The sequence below is a fragment of the Trachypithecus francoisi genome, unplaced genomic scaffold, assembly GCF_009764315.1.
Source record: "Trachypithecus francoisi isolate TF-2019V2 unplaced genomic scaffold, Tfra_2.0 Lachesis_group1, whole genome shotgun sequence".
NCBI classification, from domain to species: Eukaryota; Metazoa; Chordata; class Mammalia; order Primates; family Cercopithecidae; genus Trachypithecus; species Trachypithecus francoisi.
This window is the reverse complement of record NW_022681454.1, coordinates 115,954,870-115,978,240: the sequence shown is the minus strand read 5'-3', so window position 1 is coordinate 115,978,240 and position 23,371 is coordinate 115,954,870. Positions and strand designations below refer to the sequence as shown.

The window sequence follows — 23,371 nt, the reverse complement described above, 5'->3', positions numbered from 1 at the left end:
ATCTCATAAAGGATCTCCAAGAACCTCTTGGGACCCACAGATAACACTTGGAGAGCCACTCCCCTAGCCCAAAGTCACAAACATGTCTTGGTTTGGTTATTGCCATTGCCTGCTAATCAGGTTCCCAAATTCATTCTGGCCTCCTTGTAATCCATTTACCAATGAAGCCAAACAGAGCTTTTAATAAGGCAATTCTAGTCATGTCATTTTCTATTCAAAACCCTTTTACAGCTTCCCATAGTCTTAAGGCAAAATTAAAACCTTCACCATGGCTGAGAGAGGTTTTACCATCTGGTCCCTGGCTATTACCCAGCCTCATCTCTCTCAGATCTCCTTAATCTATTTGCAGCAGCCACACTTGCTTCTTTCTCTTTTTCAAACATTGCAGATTTATTCTTGCCCCAGGGTCCTTGCACATGCACTTTTTTGTTCTTGTAATGATTTCTCTATGTTTCATTTACCTAATTTGACCTATCCCTTAACCATCAATTTAAATTACACTCTAAGAGGCTTTCCTTACCTGAATTCCATCAGATTAGGTTCCCCCTCATATGCTTTAACAAGCAGTCTTGTACTTATGTAATTAATGTAGAACTTTATTATTATTATTATTATTATTATTTTTTTTTTTGAGACGGAGTCTCGCTCTGTCGCCCAGGCTGGAGTGCAGTGGCCGGATCTCAGCTCACTGCAAGCTCCACCTCCCGGGTTCACGCCATTCTCCTGCCTCAGCCTCCTGAGCAGCTGGGACTACAGGCCCCTGCCACCTCACCCGGCTAGTTTTTTGTATTTTTTATTTTTTTTTATTTTTTTTTATTTTTTTTTTTTATTTTTTTTTTGAGGTGGAGTCTCACTCTTTCGCCCGGACTGGAGTGCAGTGGCCGGATCTCAGCTCACTGCAAGCTCCGCCTCCCGGGTTTACGCCATTCTCCTGCCTCAGCCTCCGAGTAGCTGGGACTACAGGCGCCCGCCACCTCGCCCGGCTAGTTTTTGTATTTTTAGTAGAGATGGGGTTTCACCGTGTTAGCCAGGATGGTCTCGATCTCCTGACCTCGTGATCTGCCCGTCTCGGCCTCCCAAAGTGCTGGATTACAGGCTTGAGCCACCGCGCCCGGCCTGTATTTTTAGTAGAGACGGGGTTTCACCGTGTTAACCAGGATGGTCTCGATCTCCTGACCTCGTGATCCGCCCGTCTCGGCCTCCCAAAGTGCTGGGATTACAGGCTTGTTTTTTGAGATGGAGTCTCACTCTGTCGCCCAGGCTGGAGTGCAATGGCATGATCTTGGCTCACTGAAACTTCCACTTCCTGGGTCTGAGCGATTCTCCTGCCTCAGCCTCCTGAGTAGCTGGGATTACAGGTGCACACCACCATGCCTGGTTAATTTTTATATTTTTAGTAGAGTTGGGGTTTCACCATGTTGGTCAGGCTGGTCTCGAACTCCTGACCTCATGATCCGCCCGCCTCAGCCTTCCAATGTAGTACTTATTTTTGAGGTCCTCCATGAGACTATAATTACTCTCAAGGAAAAGACTTTATCTGTCTTGCTCTTTGTTGTATCCCTAGTGCTTGGCATAGATTAAGGACTTCTAATGTTGTCTGATTTTACTTAAGGATGTCACCTAAAATGAAAAAGAAAGAATTGAAAGATTACCTACACATAAATATCAGTTTGTCTGCTCTTTTGAATGTGTACAACAATGACTTGAGGCCCTTTGAAGGAACAAGAAGGCACCTTAATCTAGCTTTGAATTACTTGACAAAAATAATAATAATAGTAAAAGAAAAGAAAAAGAAAACTAAGCAAACTGGAAGGTGCAGAGAAGACATCTCTCAACTGCATGAATTCAGAGTTAAGATTATGGAAGCCAGATCAGGATAGCTGTACTCAAAATTGAAATTCAATCCTAGTAATGAAGATTTTGTTCCAGTGATACCTTAATCCCTCTTCTCTTTAAGATGATGACTCTCCAAGGAGGTTGCTGAGTTCTTCATTCAAATAGACTCATACCATCTGTACACAATGTCCAGCAAATGTCTGAGCTTTAGCAGTAGGCATAGCTTAGTCCCAAGCATGGATTTCTACTACACTTTATCCACTTGTTTTATTCCCTTATCTATTCCTCCATGCCAGATAAATATTGAAGTCTTGTTCTAGCTCTGAGTCCAGTCTGTACTTCTTGACTTTCTGAAAAAATTATCATGCTCCCAAGCTTAACTCTACAATAAGTTTTTCACATCTAGAAAATGTTGTGGCTCTCTATTAAAGAAACATGTGCCAAAAATTAAGTAATTCCAGGAAGGCTCAAAGTTCTTCTGTAGATTATACCCATTATGGCTTGAGCATGCCTTAGGCTAGGTGACGACCAGCATGTAACTGGACACAGAAGCCTAAGAAGATAATATTAGAAATTATAATTTTCTATATTTATTTTTTGCTCAGTTCAAACTATGGCACTAAAATGATTCAAAACCTCCTAAAACACTCTGGTAAATATTCTCCATTAATTCTACTCAAAATAAAATTGATGCATCTTACACAATGCAGTATATGAACAATTCATAGTAAGTTGTAAAACTCAGGGTCACTTGGTGCTGAAAAGTGAAAGCTTTGTTTAAATGGCTAAATATTTTATTATAAATGTCTCAACTACACTTAGAAGCAAATATGAGACGTTATTTCCTGTAGTATTTTTCCCAAAGCTAGAGTTTGTTTTAATAAGGCAAAGGTTAAACACTGCAGTGAATTATGTCTGCACCAATGTGCAAACACCTTTTTCTTTTTGCTTGTCCTTGAAAATTTTTGAAGTCTGATATTTATTACATCATGTTTGAAAAAGAGACAGATTAAAGTGAAGCTTGAAAAAGAGAAGATGGTGACTGGAAGCGATCTAATTACAGTGACCTAACACAATTGGGTCAGCAAGAGGGTAAGAATTCATGCATTTATAATGGGAACTTTTCTGGAACATAGCTGATACTGTGCCATTGCCTTGGAAACCCACTCAGATATAATCAGTCATTTTTTTAGACTACATTTGAGACAGGAATCCCAAGTTGAAAAGTTCAGGGTAGGATGTTAGTATCTAGGGGAGAGCTAGCGGTTGTGTTGGAAACCTAGAAATCAAGAGACAACCGAAGGGGCTGATCACTGAATGGAAGAAAGCACCAGAAATTCCAATCCTGTAAGAGTAAAACATCAAAGAAAAATTCAATCTTCTGCGGCAGTTAAATTACATTGTTATATAAAAATTTGGAATATACCTTCGTCCATTTATATTTGCTGTTTCTAATTTCCTTTTCTATGTGCAGCGTTTAATTTTAGGCTAATTACTCAACTGATGAATCACATAGTACTCCCCAGTACCATTCTACCTCCTTTAAGGACATTTTTATTCACTGAAAGCTATAAAATGAAATAACTCATCTACGATATATCATAGACAACTTTCTTCATCACATAAAAGCTTACTCTGCAATTTGTGAATTATCCTGCTTCTTGCTCTTGCTTTCCTTTTTGTCTCCTTTAGGCTTGCTTTGCCCATCATTAGCACCTTCTCCAGAGCTAAAGAAAGGGGACAAGCAAGGCTTTAAACTCGGTCTAGTCATGGTATTTATTAATGGGTGGCTTTGAGGAGGGACCAGAAAACAAGTGTTTGCCAGCAAAAGTGAGGTTTGTAAATTATCCACAAGGCTAATTGATTCATGTGATCAATTCTCCTTTTATTCAGAACAGCACTGTCTAATGGAGCATTTGGATATATTCTTATCTATGCTGTTCAATGTGGTTGCCACTGGTCCAATTGAGTAGCTGAATCTTTAATTTAATTTTATTTTTATTTTAATACATTTACATTTAAATAGCCACACATAGTTAACAGCTATCAGACAAGACAGTGCAGCTCTAGAATATGTCTTTCTAGTTATCACATCCAGCAGTGCAATATAATTTCTAAACTCCAAATTTACTATTTTGGAAACCATAGTCTTTTCATATGGTTGGAACTAGTTTACCATTGACATTTGCATTTTGAAGAAAATGTCAGATAATTGCATTAATAATGTAAAAACTGTTATAGATTAAAAGTTTAACTTTCATAAGGGCATGTGCTAGTTATAAGAACTAGCATAAAACTATTAGAATTATTTATAAATTAATATAGATAATTGATAATAAATCTGTTAGATAATGAATCATATTAGTGATTCATTAATGTGAAGCAGGTCTAAAGGAAACTCGAAGGCATCCTTTATTTATTTATTTATTTAAACTGTATATGCCAGACATGGGACTAGTGCTGCAGATTTTTTAAAAAGACTAGCCATCAAGAAGCTCATTTATCTTTTCAAAAATATCATTAGTGCTTTATCTAATGTATTTCATATTTCAAACTTTTTATATAAATAGGACTGAACTTTTCCCAAATTAGTGCAAAATAATGATGTTTTTAATATTGTATTTAATTGAACTTTGCAGTGATTATTATTTATGTGACTGTAAGTTATTTTAGTATACTATATTAGCATATAGTACCATCTTATGGTATATCTGTATGTATACAACACATATATAATTGTTTAAAATTTTCTTTACAGATTTAGGTGACAGTTTAAAAATTTTTCCAGTATTTAAACCCTGATTTAGTTTTGTTTACAGCATATAGCACTTATGTATTAATATAAGTATATACAGTAATATAAATACTGCATTACTTATAGTAAGTAGTATAACTATACTCATATAAGTATAACCACATAAGGTACAGTGTAACTTTATGTATACTTATATAAACATAAGAATAAACATAAGTATTAATATATGACTAATATAAGGATAAGTACTAATAGTTTCTTCTTTTATTTTCCTGCATTAGTTTTTTTTTTTTTTTTGAGACAGAGTTTTGCTCTAGTTGCCCAGGCTGGAGTGCAGTGGTGCGATCTCGGCTCACTGCAACCTCCGCCTCCCGGATTTAAGTGATTCTCCTGCCTCAGCCTCCCGAGTAGCTAGGATTAAAAGCATGTGCCACCACACCTGGCTAATTTTGTATTTTTAGTAGAGACAGAGTTTCTCCATGTGGATCAGGCTGGTCTCAAACTCCTGACCTCAGGTGATCCGCCTGCCTCGGCCTCCCAAAGTGCTGGGATTACAGGCATGAGCCACTGCGCCCAGCCTTAGCACACCTAATATGTACACCTAATATGTACAAATATTGATAGAAATGATGACTTGATTTATACTTAATGAAAACTAATATGTTAACTTTTTCAGGAATATTGAGGATGGGCTATAGAGCCAGACAGCCAGACTATTCAGTAACTAGTTTTCTCACATACCAAATACAACCCTGAGCAACCCTCAGCTTATCTGTGCTTCAATTTCTTCACTAGGAAAGTGGAAAATAATTACAGCCTCCTTATAGGGTCATATTGAGAATTAAATAGAAAGATTCATAGCAAGTGCTTTACATAGCCCCGATACATACTAAGTGTTCAATAAAACTTCATTATTATTGTTATTATTAAAAATATTGCAGGATAAACTTAATAAATTTGAGACCCTATGTCACCTTCTTCAAGGTAACAGTGGAGGAGGAGTTTGCCAATGCTCAATGTATACTATACCAGGCGGTATTTGACTACAAACAAAACTGAATTAGAGTTTAAATACTGGAAAATTTTTACTCACTGGTGTCTTTACTTTCTTGTAGAATGTTAATTTACTTACTCTTTTCCTCTAAGACTGGAAAATTCACAACCTTTTGTACTTTATTTTGAAGAGTACATATTTGACATGGAGTCATTACAGAAGATGTGTCCCATGTTGAAAACAATTTTTTTGCTGGCAGACATGTATATGAAATTGAAAATATGGGTTTTACTTAGTATGCCTATAAAAACAAATAATGAATATATTAAACAGTTTTAAAACTTCTAAGGAAATGCTTTTGTAAATAAATACAATCCTAGAAAGGATGTAATATTTGAGAAAAGCTCTAGTTCAAAAGCGTGATCAGAGATTTTCAAGTAGAGCATTGAATTAGATTTCTAAATGCCACCATGTATTCTGTAAACAGATTTAGCTGACAACACAAATTAAATTGGAAAAACTGAACATCTCAGTTATGTCAATTTGCTCAGGCCTCAAAGATATACATCTTTGAAGTCATGCTTAAGTCAATACTACAGTACATGCAATACTTCATGAGATCCATTTAAACCTTACATTTAAAAGTACACACTTATAATTCTACCACTTAACTTTAGTCTTGTAGAAGACTTGAAGGAAACAACCGACTCTGAACTACAGAACTAAATAGGGAAATGTGGGCAGTAAGCCTTGTGTGCTTTTGAATCTCCATTTCTCTCTTTGTATTAATTTTGAGAACATTAGCTGCTATGAGAAATAAACTTATAAATACAGCAGAAGTTTATTTCTCACTCACATAAAGTCCAAAATAGTTCTCAACCGACAGATGATCTCCTTTGAGCAGAAATTCAGAGACCCAAGCTTCTTCCAGCATTGGCTCCATTGTCTTCAACATGTTGCTTCCAATATGGCCATCCTTGTCTTCATTTAACAAAAAAAGCAAATAGCAAGTAGTTCAAGTAGAAAGATTTCCTAGACCAGACCTGGGAGAGAGACAAATAGCACTTCCATTTATATTCCATTGGCTGGAACTCAGTCGTACGGCCACGCCTCACTGTAAGGGAAGCTGGAATATGTAGTCTAAAATATTTCTAGAATGACAGTCCCCAATGCCATATAATTCTTGATAAACCTACAGAATATAGTTTCTTCTTAGTCACTAGTCATCTCCCAGCCGCTTCTGTTACCTCTTTAATTGCTAGAGGAAATCCATCCCATTAATTCATTCACAGTTATGTGTCAGCCCTGGATGTGCATTTCAAAAGCAGAAGGCTGAAGAATGATTACTCACTCCATAAAAAGACAAATGGAGGAGTTTTTTTTTTTTTTTTTTCAGGGGGTGTGTGTTTTGTTTATTTGTTTGTTTTTGGTAGGATAGGATTCAAAAATATTTGAAGTAAGATCTACTTAGTTCATGAATAAGGCAAGTTCTAAAAAGAGGTCCGTTTCTTAGAAATAGAGAGGATACAAATTAAAGAATAAATATTATAAACAATATCTATTCAATTCTGAATTTTTTCTCATTTCTTTAGATATTCTTAATGTACAATATTATTGGTTAGTGTCTCTATTGGTATTGGGTAAAAGGCACACTTTATCAAGCCACTAAGAGATCACTGTGTCTTAATTCCTATGTTGGATTAGCGTATATAAGAGGTCTCATAAAAATCTCCAATGCAACATGTTCCAAAACTGAAATTTTGACTTTCCTCCACAAATCTATTCCACCCTCATCTCTTCTCTTGCCTGTTGATGCAACTCTATCTTAAGAGTTGCGCAAGACTAAAACTTTAGAATCTTTGACTCCCCTCCTTCTCTCAGACCTCTTATCCAAGCTTCCAGGAAATCCTGTTTACTCTACATTCAAAATGCCCAGAATAAATACCAGCTTGGGAAACACAGAAAGACTCTGTCTCTATTTTAAAAATAATAAAAATGAAATAAAAGTTTTAAAAAACCCAAAATACCCAGAATATGAACACTTCTCCTCATCCTCATTCCTGGTTTGAGCCCCCATCATTTATTACATGGATCACGAAATAGCCTCCTAAATACTTTTGTGTCTGTAATCCCCACCCCTAAACATGAACACATACACACCCCTACTCTCAACTGAGGAGCAAAAGTAGAAGCAGTGAAATTAGTTAGGAGACCACTGCACTAATTCAGGTAAGAGATTAACTCCCACTGTTCTTCCCTCACATGGTCCACTTCACCCATACTGACGTCTTTGCTGTTTTTAGACCAATTAGATATTCTCTCACCTTTCTTACTAATGTCACCATTTCAACAAGGCTTATCCTGAGTGTCCTATTAAATATTTCAATGTGCTATCCAGAATTTCCAAAACCTCTTAAACGTATTTTCCTTTTAATGTAACTATATAATGCTTACTAACATAGTTTATAATGTGCATACATCTTTGTGTTTACTGTTTGCCTCTCTTCCAGAATGTAAGCTCCACAAGAGCAAATATTTCTTTTGTAGTTTTTTTTTCTACAGTGCTGTCCTTCTAGTGCCTAGAAGAGTACCTAACACATAAAAGATGCTCTGTAAATATTTATTGAATGTTCAATGAATTTTTCTAAACAGAAATATATAGTTTAAAAATTGATGATCCTATCAGGTTTAAGCTTTTCTGGTTCACTATCACCTGATAGAGAAGATTAATCAAAATCCTTTGGACCAAAGTATTTCAAGGTATATTTGATGGAAAAATAATCTCACAGAATATTCTTGCCAAATAAGCTTATGATACATAGCCGACCATACCTCCCTCTTGGAGAGTCTATTCCACTGTAAAACAATCTTTGTAACACTAATCCAGCACTTCCCAAACTTACTTAACAAATCTCCTTTTTCATGAAGTGACTATTAGAATTGCATGGAATTAATGTTCTAGGCTGGTGATGTGAAAATAATGATATTTAAAATGGAGTTTAGCCCAGGAATGTAAGATAAGTTCAACATTTGAAAAGCAATCATTGTAATATGCCATATTAATTGGATAAAAGATTAAAATACATGATTGTCTCAATAATTTCAAATAAAACATTTTACAAAATCCAAAATCCTTTTATGATTAAAAAAAAAAAAAAAACACTGAATAAATGAACATATTAAGGGATTTCCTTAACCTGGTAAAGGACATCTACCAAAAAACCCCTACAGCTTGCATTATAATGGTGAAAGAGTGAAAGCTTTCCCCCTATAATCAATAACAAAAGAATTTCAACTCTCACCACTTCTATACCTTGCCAGGGAAACTAGGCAAGAAAAAGAAACAGAAGTATCCAGATCAGAAAGCAAGAAATAAAATAATGTGTATTTGCAGGTTGCATAATTTATATATATAAAACACTAACAAATTAACACTCATAGACGCACACATTACAGCTAATGAGTTCAGCACAGCTGCAGAACATACTACCAATATACAAAAATCAGTTGTAATGCTATAGACTAGCAATAAACTAGAAATAAATGTAAGGAAACAATTCCATCGATAACAGCTTTATAAAGACTAAAATACTTAGGAATAAATCTAACAAAAGAAGTGCAACATGAGTATACTGAAAACTACAAAATTTCATTAAATCAATAAAGGCCTAAATAGAAAGACATTTTATATTTCTGGATTGAAGGACTGAATATGGTTAAGATGGCAATGCTCCCCAAATTGACCTAAAGATTCACTGCAATCACTATCAAAATACCTGTTGACATTTTTTTTTTGCAGAAATTGACAAGCTAATCTTTAAATTCAAAAGATCCAAAATAGTAAAGCCAAACTTGAAATACAACAAAACTAGAAAACTCACACTTCCTGATTTCAAAACTTGCTACAAAACTACATTAATCAAGACAGTGTAAACAGGCAAAAGGATAGACAGATAAAGGAAGAGAACTGAGAATTTTCTCAGCAAATTAACAGTAGAGATTCAAACCCAGACTGGACCAAAAAAATCCATGCTTTCCCTACTACCATGTACGTCTTTTTTGGTTACCATTGTTCTCTGTATTCTCAACAACACGTAACCTAGGGCCATGTACCAACTGATGAATGAATGAGCAGCGCTTCTGGTGATAATGTCTAATCCTATAAGGCATTAAATGGTACATAAAGAAGGACAATTTTATTTTTAAGTATAACCCAACAGTTACCCTGCAGCTAAAGAAAGAAACTAAAAGCTATCATTATCTATGTGCCGAATAAAAAACACAGATGGAGTTTCTACACTCTAACATCCTTCATCTTTTGGTAAAAATATGAGAATTGAAAAACTATCACTCAGAAATATAGATACTATCAATCTTAAGACCAAAACCAAAATTAGATTAGCCAGGAGATATCACCTTATATTCTCACTTTGTCTGCTAGCATATCATGTTCAATGGGGTTAAGATAAGTATTTGCTAAATGGGAAAAATAGTTTACATATATATATATTCATCACACACACAGTTATACACTCCCCTGGGAAGTCTTGAAGAGCACTGTAACTTTGAAGGTCCTTGGAAAATTTCAGTCTTGGAACAAGACAGTCCAGGAGAGTTTAAAATCATCAGTAATTAATGTGTAAGATGACAAACGTACCTCCTCTGACACAGAAAATGAAATGTTTCCACAATCAAGCCTGAAGTTAACAGTGTTGAAGTACTAAATGGCTTTCTAACAAATTTAGACTTGACAGTTACTTTGTCTTTCTCTTGTCTTAGCAGATTCATGCTTAAGAAGGCCACATATTCTCCGGCTACTCAGGGAATACAGGCCAACCTACCCATCTGCCAGGCAGCAATTCAGGGTGGGTGTCCTGCATATACAGCTGTAGGGTTATATCCATGTAATTATATACATGGGTATGTAATAAAGATAGAGGAAGGGTGTCAGGAGGAGATTGTGAGTGAATGTTAGGCCAAACTTCCCAACTCCTTACTAGTCTCCTTTTATAGACTTGAGGGCTAACCACATGCAGTGGCACACTTCGATAAAAGTGAATCATAGAAATGGAAATAAATGCATTATCTGGCACACATTTTTGGCTAATTTCTTTAGACAATGTGGCTCAATTCTCTAGAATATAAACAGTTGTCTTTTGTAAGGCAGTAATGTCTAACAGGTATTTGTAAAGAATTTCTATTTTATCTAATATTATGATATAAATTATATCATTTCCAGATAAAACAAATAGCATTTGAATATTGGTATTTCAATGTCACTGACCGTAAAATCAACAAGAAAAATGTGCTTCATTTTCTGGAGCCTAAATTTTCTCACTTACAAAAATAGCAATAATAAACATGTTTTCTCTATTTCTTCTGTTAGAGAGAAAACTATTGCACATATCATGTAAAATATTACTTTGATATGAATTTAGACTTGAGCTATGTGGGCCTCAGCTAAAAGAGAGCAGGACCTTATAGGGTACCTTCTTGAGAGCCAAACTTTAAAAGCTAATCTGCCTTTCTACCCTTGTTTCTCCTCTGGTCTTGTTTTATTCAGGTCTTTTAACTTTTTATATTACATATATATTTGTAAGATACCTACGCAAAGTCACTTTGGAATAAAGGGTGGGTATAAATAATCAAATGTTATTGAAATAATATCATCATTAATTGGGTTGTCTTGGGCAATGCTGGGTGATTATGGGGATGAGGAAACAAGGGAACAAGGGAAAATCCTAGTTCACTGCTTAGAGCACCAACTTGTTAACCACTTAAAATGCATAAATCACAAATAATAAGGCTCTTCTTAACATATGGGAGACATGTTTTAATTAAAAAATGCTGGAAGTGAGAATTAAGTATTTATTAATAGCCTATAAACTACATGCTATGTGCCAGACACTATTCTAGCTGCTTTATATGCATCAGTTCAAGTAATCCTTTTAGCAATTCTCTGTTCCATTCTATCACTATCACCATTCTCATTTTACAAACAAGGAATTGAGGATCAGAGTGGTTAACTACCTTGCCTAGAGTCACACTGGTACAAAGTGGTAGCCAAGGTTTGAAGCCGAATAGGCTGGCTATGGGGTCTCTTATGCTATTCCGCAGCCTTACTTCTCCAGACAGCAGAAGACAGCTGTGTACACAGCTCTCTAATTCTCAACTCTGAAGGCTCAGTGATATCATCTTGGGGAAGGGTGGGAGATGGTTAAAAACACTTCTGAGCCTAGGCCCAACTCAGACATTATTGTCTATATTTTTTAAAAGCCTCCCAGGTGATTCTGTTCTTGCACCCTGGGTTAAGAACCACTGAAATAAATGAACCATTGATTTCTGTTCATAAACTAAAGAGCAGCATTGACCTTAAAGGAATAGTCCATATTCTGAGCATGCTCTTCAAAATCTTTGGAATATAAAAATGATTAACATAAAGGCAGTGTCATAGTAATAAAATGGCCAAGAGAATAATAAATCATGACACACAGAAACAAGCCGTGTACAGGCCCCACATTGGCACTCTGCTGAGTAGAAAAAGACACCATTTGCAAGAGTAGGAAGTTATCACCTATATTCAAGAGAACATAGAAATAGCTCGGAGGTGAATGCAGACAGATCAAGCCATACCTCTTTTACATCATTCCATTAGTAGAAATGGAGATAAATACATTGTAAGACAGCTACCCATTCAGCTAAAGTACTGCTGCATTTTCTGTTTTCACTACATGGAAAAAGAATGTCCTTTTTGGGTTTTTTTGTTTTTTGTTTTTTGTTTTCTTTGAGATGGAGTTTCACTCTTGTCGCCAAGGCTGGAGTGCAGCAGTGGTGTGATCTCAGCTCACTGCAACTTCCGCCTCCCAGGTTCAGGGGATTCTCCTACCTCAGCCTCCCGAGTAGTTGGGATTACAGGCATGCCACCATGACTGGCTAATTTTTGAATTTTTAGTAGAGATGGGGTTTCACCATGTTGGCCAGGCTGGTCTTGAACTCCTGGCTTCAGGTGATCCACCCGCCTTGGCCTCCCAAACTGCTGGGATAACAGGTGTGAGCCACCCTGCCCAGACAAGGATATCCTTTTAAAACTACTTTTTGCATCAAAATTATGCAAAATATCTTTAATGACTTTAATTTGTGATAGATGATGGCAGAAATTGAAGGTACTGAATTAATGTACTCTGTACTCAAAAACCAGACTTTATCTGTAGGAAAGAGCAAGAGAGTAAAGGAGCAAGAAAAAGACTGAGTAAAAGAGAAAGAAGCTGAACAAAGTATTAGCAAGTAATAAATCACCGTGTGTTTCCTCTAGGGTTGTCGATTCCACATAGAGACATATGACAATGTGCCTTCCATTGTCAACCTTCCCAATTATTTTAGTTCATGGAGTTTTCCAAATGCACAAAGAGTTTAACAAATTTGAAATATGTAACTTACTCATTGAGCTCTTTATGGCATAGTTCATTCCATACTTCTAGATGCAAATGTGTTAGGTGCCAAATTCCTGGAAAAAAAAAGAGTTGTCCTTTTCTCAATAGTGGTTTACGTGTGTCAAATTCTTTGTGGCATGATGGCCATATAAAGAACTAAATTAAAAGTATATGTCCTTAAAGCCTGCCCCTGTTTCTTCTTGCCATAACATCAAACTAATTTGCTTAAGAGGTGACTTAAGAAAGGGGTAATTCCTTATATTTCATTATAGATTCTTAACTTTAGGGAGTAAGTTGCTATTTATGTCCAGAAACTCATTCTTTCTCCTAATTTTATCATGACTACCATGTGGCAAAAAGCCCTCACCCTTATGTAGCATTTTTCTTCCTTTCTCTTTGGGCTTTGCAGTTTTATAATTCAGAACTATGAACTAGCTCCTGGAGACCTGGGAGAAATAACTCCATAAAATTTGAATACGCAACAGCGACAACATTCTGTAGAATTTTCCAAGAACCTTCATTTGTAAAGTGTTATACTAAGTTGTTTAGTGTTAAGGGAGAATTCTACCAAACAATAAGAAAAGTGATAACCAAAAAAAAGTAATCATGATAATTTAGGCAGATACTAGGTTAGCAATTTCCCTGATAAGATATAAATGGTTGAAAGAGGCAGGCCAAACAAATTAATACTCTAGGTATAATTACAGAGCAAACAGTACTTAAAATGAATATTTTCTGGCATTTTGAAAGCATCTGCCCATTGACAAGTCATTCTTTCAGACATAAGCTGCAAGGGCTCATCTTTCTCCTTGAACAATGCTCTGTGGTGTCTGATTTGGCCAGGCAGGCCTCATCGCCTTCACAGGGCTGGCAGGGCAATTATATGTGGAGTCAGCTTTGCACAGCTAGCTCTGCTTATGGTGACTCCAAGGGCTTGATTTAGAGGCTTGGTTACAGCACACTGCCATTTTAACCTCCAGCCTAGCTGCTTTTTAAAATCTGACTTTATCCGCCATTAACACAGTGGTCATTTCTTCAGCATTTGTGACTACTTCGTACTGCACAGAACTTAAGAGAAGAGAAGGGGTGATTCACTGACTCCTAACTTTCAAAGGCCACATCAGGCAAGTTGTTTCGCTTCCCTAAATTTTTCAGATATAAAAGGAGGAGACTGACCTCTGCTGAAGTCCCCCACAGCTATTTCATTTACAATTTTTTCAGGTAATACATTTTTTAAAAGCTGGGTTCAACTAGTTATAATCAAAAGTAGCCAAATGTGCATTTCCTTAAAAACACTATAATTGTGTCCAGGTCTTCAACAGAGGTTTGTCCAAATTTGTAACACTTTACATATAGAGATTAAAAATATGAAATAAATCCTCATCTGTTTCTCTGCATTCCTTTGAGATAGTAAGTCAAGTATTTTCATTCCTATCTAAGAAATTCTACAAACTTTATTATGTTCTTATCCCATTTGAGATATAAGTTTCTTCTGGAAAATTCAAAAGACAAAACCATGGTATGAAAAGATATATGGATCCAACATGCATTCATGAAATAAATATTCCATAGCCCATTATCTTCAAAGCCAGATTGCTATATCAAATATCTAGATGGCAAATGGTTGCAATGACATATTTTGCCTAAAAAGGTAAAGAATGGAAAAGAGAAGAGAGGAGAGTTCATCTTTTGAACATCTAGATGTGCTAAGTATTATGTTAGAGACATTTATATATCTATTTAATATAAATTCTTGCAAAGGTTTTGTAATGTAGTTTTTTTTTTTTTTTTTTTTTTTTTTTGAGACGCAGTCTCACTCTCGCCCAAGCTGGAGTGCAGTGGCCAGATCTCAGCTCACTGCAAGCTCCGCCTCCTGGGTTCACGCCATTCTCCTGCCTCAGCCTCCCGAGTAGCTGGGACTACAGGCACCTGCCACCTCGCCCGGCTAGTTTTTTGTATTTTTTAGTAGAGACGGGGTTTCACCATGTTAGCCAGGATGGTCTCGATCTCCTGACCTTGTGATCCGCCCGCCTCGGCCTCCCAAAGTGCTGGGATTACAGGCTTGAGCCACCGCGCCCGGCCGTAATGTAGTTATTTTTATTCCCATTTTTTATAGGGAAGTCAACTGAAGTTCAAAGAGATTGAATCCCTTGTTCCAGAATACACTGTTAGTAAGACCTGAGTTTGAATACTTGTCTGACCACCCCAGAACCCAAGTCTTTTCCAAACAATTCCCGACATGCTGCCATGGGCTACCCTGGGTGGTGGTGATAGAAAGTGTGTGATGCTATCCACAACACACTGTGATGACAGAGTGGTTTTTCCCTGCTGACAGGATAAGCTTCTTTTAAACTCCCATCATCTGGACTGCCTTTCAAAGGGCATCTGTTCAGACCTAAGCCTCACATCCTCAGCAAGTTAGTGTCCCATCATTCTTAGGGGACCTTTGTTTCCTTAAATGTTAGATGGAATGAGGTCACACATCAGGCCCAGGGTGACTGGTCTTTGTTTAATGTCTGATAATGCATTTGTCTTAAGGTCAAGTGGGATTATTTCCAGAACTCTGCTGAAACATAAAAGGCAAATGGAAAAGTGACAAAAAGCAGGGTCAGGTTAGAGCTCCAAAAAGAATTCAGAATGGATTTTCTGTAGAAAATGCAAACGCTAGGAACAAAAAAAACCAGAAACGTATTTTACGAGTGTCATAAAAATGTGTTTAAAAAACAGATTTCAGTTATGCAAGGCAAAGGAATGACATAAAGAAAATTCTTGTTTCTTTGCTATAGAGGGAGAAAACCCAGTAACAGATGGCATTGAAATAGAGATTTTTAAATAATTTTACTCCTTCATATATTGTATTTTTATTGAAAAAATAACATACATATAGGAAAGTATATGTGTTATGCCTGCACATATGTAAGTACACAAGTCAGTGAATTTTCACAAAGTGAACACACCTCGGTAACTACCATCCACATAAAGAAATAGCACATTTCCAGTATCTTAGAAATCTGCCTCATGCCCTGTCAGTCGCTCCCCACTCCTCTCCAAAGTGACCATTCAGGCTTCTAAAACTAGAGATCAGCTTTGCGTGTTTCTGATTCTCATATAAACAGAATCGGACAATGTGTGCTTTATGTCAAATTTCTTTTGCTGCACATTATATTTATAAAATTTACCCATATTGTTGCAGTAGTGGTTGTTTAATTCATATTCATTGCTGAATGGTATGTCCTTCAATGAATAAAACACAATTTATTTATTCATTCTGTTTATAGACATTTGGATCATCCCAGTTTTTACTATGATGAGTGTTTAAGAGTATGCATATTCATGTACATGACTCTGCTGCTCATGCACCTGTTACATATATAGCTAGGAGTAAAACTGCTGAGTCAGTGTGCATTTGTTCACTTTTAATATTTATTGTCAAAGAGCTTTCCAAAGTTGCTATCCCAACTGTTACTTCCATTATCAATGTATGAGAATTCTCGGTGCTCCACACCATAGCCTGAGTTTGGGGTTGTTAATCTTTTACATGTTAGCCATTCCGGAGGGTGTGGGATGGCATCTTATTGTGAATTCAATTTGCATTTCCCTGATAACAAATGAGGTTGAGAACATTTTCATACGCCTCCTGACAATATGAATTTTTTTGTGTGTGAAGTGTCCATTCAAGACCTCTGCAACATCTTCTGTTATGTTTTCTATCTTTTTCTTACTGGTTTTTTGTACTTTTTCTTTTTCTTTCTCTTTTTTTTTTTGAGGCAAGGTCTCATTCTGTCACCCAAGGTGGAGTGCAGCAGTGCCATCAGAGTTCACTAGAGCCTTGCATTCCTGGGCTCAAGCTATCCTCCTGCCTTGGCCTCCCGAGTAGCTGGGATGCAGGCACATGCCACCATGCCTGGCTAATTTTTTTAATTCTTGATATTCCTTTTATTTTCGATAAGCCAGCTAGAGTCCTTTGTTGATTTATGTGTTGAAAACATCTTCTCCTATTTTGAGGCTTGACTTTCTGCTTTCTTAATACTATATTTTTATCAACAGAAGATGTAATATAATTCAATCTATCGATACTTTACCTTATGATGAGTGGTTTCTGTATCCTGCATAAGAAGGCATTCCCTAGTCTACATATATAAAGATATTTTTCTGGATTATCTTTGTAAATTTATTACTTTACCTTTCACATTTAGATTTCAATACCACTTTGAGTTGATTTCTCTGTATGGTAGGATTTTCCTTTGTCTTTTGAAAAGTATCAATTCTAGTCAATTATCCAGGACAAGAGATAGAAACATAGGAAATCACAGTAAAATGAGAAAAACAACTGAATTGTAAAGCAATCTGAAAATACTCTATGTTTGAATTCCTTGGATTGTTCTTTACAACACATGTTGAAACCTGTCACTAAAGCATCAGCAGTTTTATTCTGAAAGGACAAGAAAGAGAAATAGAAAATTTTTTGAACAGTAAAAAATGTAAAACCTCTAAGTTATTTATTGCGGTAAAGGGGTAGGCAAATTCCTGTTCAGAATGAGTTCAGGAGCTTTAGCAAGAATTTTGGATTCAAAAAGAACTGGGTTCATAGCTCAGCTCTGCCACTTACCAAGTGGCACTGCTGAGTTATTTACCTCACAGAGTTCTCATCCGTATCATGAAAAGAATATGCATCTCACTGGATTAAAGTGAGAAGGCAGTTAGACACATTTATGTTTTATCACTGTGTCTCCAGTACTTTCAGCAGTGTATGTCACATAACAGGAACTTAATACTGCATTCCCCTCTGTCTTACACTATTATTATTTGTCCTTTGCTCTCTAATTAGAACCAGTGTAGAACCATCATTGAGGAGAAGAAGCAAGACATCATAAGGTAACCTGGAAACCAGGAAAACCAAAGACCATTTATTTTCACAATTTTGTCTAAGCAAAATTGTATGAGTCAGCTTAATATCAATACCCCCAAAAGAAAGTAGAGCATCATCATTTTGAAATGCTCTTGAAGGGCCAAAAATAGAGTAATTAGCATAGTTTTACAAACCCAAATAGTGTTAGAAAGAACAATTTAATATCCTTTCCTTATATATGGCAAAGTAATGTTGATAAAGGGAAAACTGTATTACATTTAATCTCTTTACGCATCAAGAAAGCCTTTAATTTTATCCCACTGAACGTTCCTGGGAATATACTAGATTCTTAGGTTCCTCAAAGTGTAGGGCTTGGCTTAGGACCAGTAGCATCAACATCACCTCGGAGCTTATTAGAAACACAGACTTAGACGTACTGAGTCAGAACCTGCATTTTACCAAAATCTTCAGGTTATGCACATTAATTTTGAGAAACCCTGAACCAGACAATTAAAATATCTACTGATCTGATGACCCCCATTTAAAAAATAAAGTTAGGAGCGAGAGTAAGGACAGAAAGGGGGGTCAAACTAAATAAGTGATAACCATCCTATATCAGGTTCACTTTATCTGTTATCAGGTCATTTTGATTGCACATCCAGAATCTGAGCACTGCATGCTCTCAGCCTGGGTTGTCTGTCTTTCCAATTATCTTCATTTTTTGCCTCTTTTCTCCACAACTTCAGATAAAAGTCATTATAATAAAAATTGTTATTGAATCTTACTTTTACTTTTGATTTTTAACTTAGCTCTGAGGACTGCAGACAAACTGAAACAGAAAGAAAGAGGAGAGGAAGAAAGGAGGCAAAGTCCCTAAAAGAAATTGCTGCTGACACACTGTCTTGATCCCTCATTCAGTCACTGATTTAGCCCAAAGCCATTCTACTTCTCAATCTCTGACTTAGAATCCTAAACTACCTTTGCCTTCTATGCCCTCCCTTTAAAGAGAAAAACAGCATGAATAGGTTGGGTTTTTGAGAAATATTTTCTGTCTGTTGGTTTGTGGCAGTAAACTCTGGTGACCTAAGTAAATGAAACGGTTGACTCGTGTCACTGTAGCGGTCTGTGAATCCAAAAGTTTGTGAAGTACTAGATGGTTATGTCTACTCTGCTAAGTGGGTGCCCCAAAGAGTAATCATTTATAATTGACTGCCTTCGTTAGAGAATGTTTGTAAAATAGTGATAGTAATAACAATCACTAATATGTATGGTTTAATGAATATACGTCAGGCACTGTGCTAAGTGTCTTAGATATTTTCTCACATTTAGTTTTCTCAGTAATATACTTGTATTAGTCTGTTCTCATACTGCTATAATGAAATACCAGAGCCTGAGTAATTTATAAAGAAAGACATTTAATTGGCTCACAGTTCTGCAGGCTGTACAGGAAGCATAGCAAAATCTGCTTCTGGGGAGGCCTCAGGAAATTCACAATCATGGTGGAAGGCAAAGGGGAAGCAGGCACATCTTACATGGCCAGAGCAGAAGGAAGTTGGGGTGGGGAGGTGCTACACACTTTTAAACAACCAGATCTCATGAGAACTCACTTGCTATCATGAGAAAAGCATAGAGAAGACAGTGCTAATCCATTCCTGAAAGATCCACCCCCATGATCCACTCACCTCCCATCAGGCACCACCTCCAACACTGGGGATTCCAATTTGACATGAGATTTGGGCAGGGACACAGATCCAAACCACATCAACAATTAGGTGAGTTACAGAGACCTTATATTAGTATTCATTTACTGGGTCCCCATGGTTAAGAGGAAAGTAAAAGTTACTATAACATGAGATATTAAGTAATGACTTCCCTACTTGTAGAATGGCTTCCTACTGAAACATATGTCACTCTCACTTAATGCCTGCATCTATCCCAGTGCAAGAGCCAAAGTTTTTGTCCCTCGATTTCATCTTCATTGTATCAAACATCCAGTAAACAACAAGGCACAATTGTAGGTCTTGATAAAAAAGCAGGTTCATGAAATGGATAAAAAAATATGTTGGGATTCTGTTCACATCACTGGCTGAAGCACTGACAAATGAGGATCTGGCAGATATTAAAGTAGCTAACTACTGAAGAAGAGAAAATCAAAACTGTTGACAGGATATGTTCTTCACAAAGAATCATTTAAATATTAAGAGATGACGATCCTGCTTTAAAAGCTAAGTCTCAAGTGAAGATTGTCTATCATATCATCATATAATTTTATCACAAAAATTATAGCAAAAATTAATATCTGATTCATTCTCATTTATGCTAAGAAATATACCTTTTGCAATGTTAGTTATGAATTAGAATAAATTCATTTTCACATAGTCTAGCTCAAATTTTTTAAGATGAGTTTTCAAACTTTTTACAATTTGCTGTACAATTTTTATGGTATTTGAGGTGGATACATTTTAAATGGGTTTTTCTTCCAATATCAATCCTGCTCAAGTAAGGAGGCTTTGCTGTTTTATTATTATCCATTTTATACATGGGAAAACTGAGATTTTACATGATTCCATAATTTGACCAAGATCACAGCCAGGCATCTGTTTTGCAAAATTTGGTCTTGGTCCTAGAAAGTATTACTTTCAAAATTAGAATTCTAAAATCATTCTAATAATAAGAATTTGTGCAATGAAGTAAACAAGATGAGAAAGAAGAACTTTAAATCCCTGACTTCTAACATTGTTGAAAGTTATTATGAAAATATATGACATTACATAGGACCTATGGAACTCACTGAATATATTAATTAGGGTCAGAATGCCTCTTCTCCCATACAGAAATTGAATGCAACTGGCATTGAAAGAAAAATTCTTCTAAAACTATGACATTCAGTGGATCACTTAATACAAAGCAAACTTGAAAGATTAGACAACATCTGGAACCATAAAACCGTATCCTCCAGGCTACACTCTGATCAACTTTATGGACTGTCAATATGTGATTGATTTATACATCCAAATGGAAACAAAAGATGCAATACCAGCAGGAACTCTGGATTTGTTCTTCCATTTACAGACGTACCCGTGAATCCTAGACTACAAATGTACATGCCAATTGTAGCAGTGATAAGTTCCTTCATGATATAAACTGTATGATAAACGGGATATGCACTAGGCTTCACTAGTTTTAATTCTAGTTCCTAAAACACATAGCTTTGTTCATTGCTCCTCTTCGTATATTTGAGGGAAGATAATCTTCCACAAACTATTAGTTGAATAAGCATAATATCATATTCTGGGGAGGAGGGGGAGAAAACTATTTTTATAGCCTATTATAAGAGCTCCTGTCACACAAATTAAATGAAATTTAGCTAGAAATACAGACAACAAAGACAAGAAATTTTACTGGTAAGAAAGATAGACTTAAACTGGGAGGGCTAGTTGCTTGCTAACATCAGTCTAGAGAATAACTAAGAATGTCAACCCCTTTCTTAAAAAAAGTCAGAGTTGTAACAAAGAAATTGCAAAACACAAAATAAAGTGTTTTATAATAAAAACGCATTAGTCAGGATCAGTGGGTAACCATACATCACTGATGAGACATATTTAAGCTAATAATTCCCAATACTTTATCTGTTGTATGAGTTATTCCTCCACATACATAATTCTCTTTATTCCCCTTTTTCTCACTGTATATTAACAGATAGAAGTATAAATGCTGGCTGGGCGCGGTGGCTCCCACCTGTAATCCCAGCACTTTGGGAGGGCAAGACAGGCAGCACACGAGGTCAGGAGTTTGAGACCAGCCTGGCCAACATAGTGAAACCCATCCCTACTAAAAAAAAAAAAAAAAAAAAAACGGCCGGGCGCGGTGGCTCAAGCCTGTAATCCCAGCACTTTGGGAGGCCGAGACGGGCGGATCACGAGGTCAGGAGATCGAGACATCCTGGCTAACATGGTGAAACCCCGTCTCTACTAAAAATACAAAAAACAACTAGCCGGGCGAGGTGGCGGGCGCCTGTAGTCCCAGCTACTCAGGAGGCTGAGGCAGGAGAATGGCGTAAACCTGGGAGACGGAGCTTGCGGTGAGCTGAGATCCGGCCACTGCACTCCAGTCCGGGCGACAGAGCGAGATCCGCCTCAAAAAAAAAAAAAAAAAAAAAAAAAATGCAAAAATTAGTTGGGCATAATGGCAGGCGCCTATAATCCCAGCTACTTGAGAGGCTGAGGCAGGAGAATCACTTGAACCCAGGAGGCAGAGTTTGCAGTGAGCCGAGATGGCGCCACTGCACTCCAGCCTGGGTGACAGTGTGAGACTCTGTCTCAAAAAAAATAAAAAATAAAAAAAAATATATATATATACATACATACACACACACACACGTATATATATAATGCTTTTTACTTTTGAATGCTAGGACAAAATTAAAATAATTGTGAATATTGAATATTAGTAAAAATTATATGGTGTTTAATGCTTAGTTGTATATATTTATGAGCATGATGATACACTATTTAAGCTAAATATTCAGCTATGCACACTCATAAAAGTTAAGTTATAATATTTAAGCTAGGATGTTGAAGGTAAGGTTGTTTAGAATGGTTAGATTAGGTTATTCACAACTATGTAAGCACATGATAGCTTGAAGGAAAGGTCAGAGTCTTTGAGGAGCTAATAGTTTAATGTCTCAATAATAATAATAACAATAATGAAAATTGCAGTTATACCAATATGGTTCCAGGGTGAATAAATAGTAAATCAGTGAATGAAACACTCAGTCAATGACTAAGCTAAAAGCCTCCAAACAAAACTGAGAAATGCTTAAATTGTTTGGGCGCAAGATCTTTAGATGACTATTTACATAAGCATGGAATAACGCATAGCAACCACTTCATCAGAATATATAAGGAAATGTCAACAGAAGACTCTCAAAATCCCTAACACAGCAGAAAATGGCCTGAAGCATCTGACCATATCTTATCAGCTTGCAGAATCCATCTGGACAAATCATTCTTGTCATTTTTTACGTAAACTGGAATAATCCTCTCTTCAACTAGAAACTAAAACGCTGGCTATAATCAGTCACCTCATTTGTGGTTTGTAAGACTCAACCAAGGGAATGTGTGCAATAAAGTACAAACAGCCACTATAACAAATGTCACTCCACCCCACCACATGTTCAAATAAATTTACCTAGTTTTTAAAACCTACTACAAATGCTGAACACCATGTTGGGGAGCAGAAAGGAATTTATAGTATGGTTATTAAGTTCTCAAATAATACTAAGTTGGGTGGGTTAAGCATTGACAAAAACAAGCTAATTAACAGGAAAGATTGGTTATGAATACAAGAAAAAAATAGTCTAAAGAGTCACAAGGGACTACAAATTAACTGCATTATCCCCATCGTTAACTATATACTGTCATATAACACTTTCAAGTAGGATGGATGGGGAGATGAAAGCTAGAACATATTTTCCCCTCACAATTAACATATGTCAAATCTTAATT

The 23,371-nt window shown here is 36.4% G+C and overlaps 1 long non-coding RNA gene across 1 annotated transcript in view; it reads right to left on the bottom strand.

Annotated features, from left to right (window-relative positions):
• Positions 1-23,371, bottom strand: part of LOC117085840 — a 66,992-nt gene that overhangs the window by 13,423 nt on the left and 30,198 nt on the right. The window contains exon 3 of the long non-coding RNA XR_004438092.1: positions 13,023-13,089. This is a non-coding gene — a long non-coding RNA (uncharacterized LOC117085840). The remainder of the gene's footprint in view (positions 1-13,022; positions 13,090-23,371) is intronic.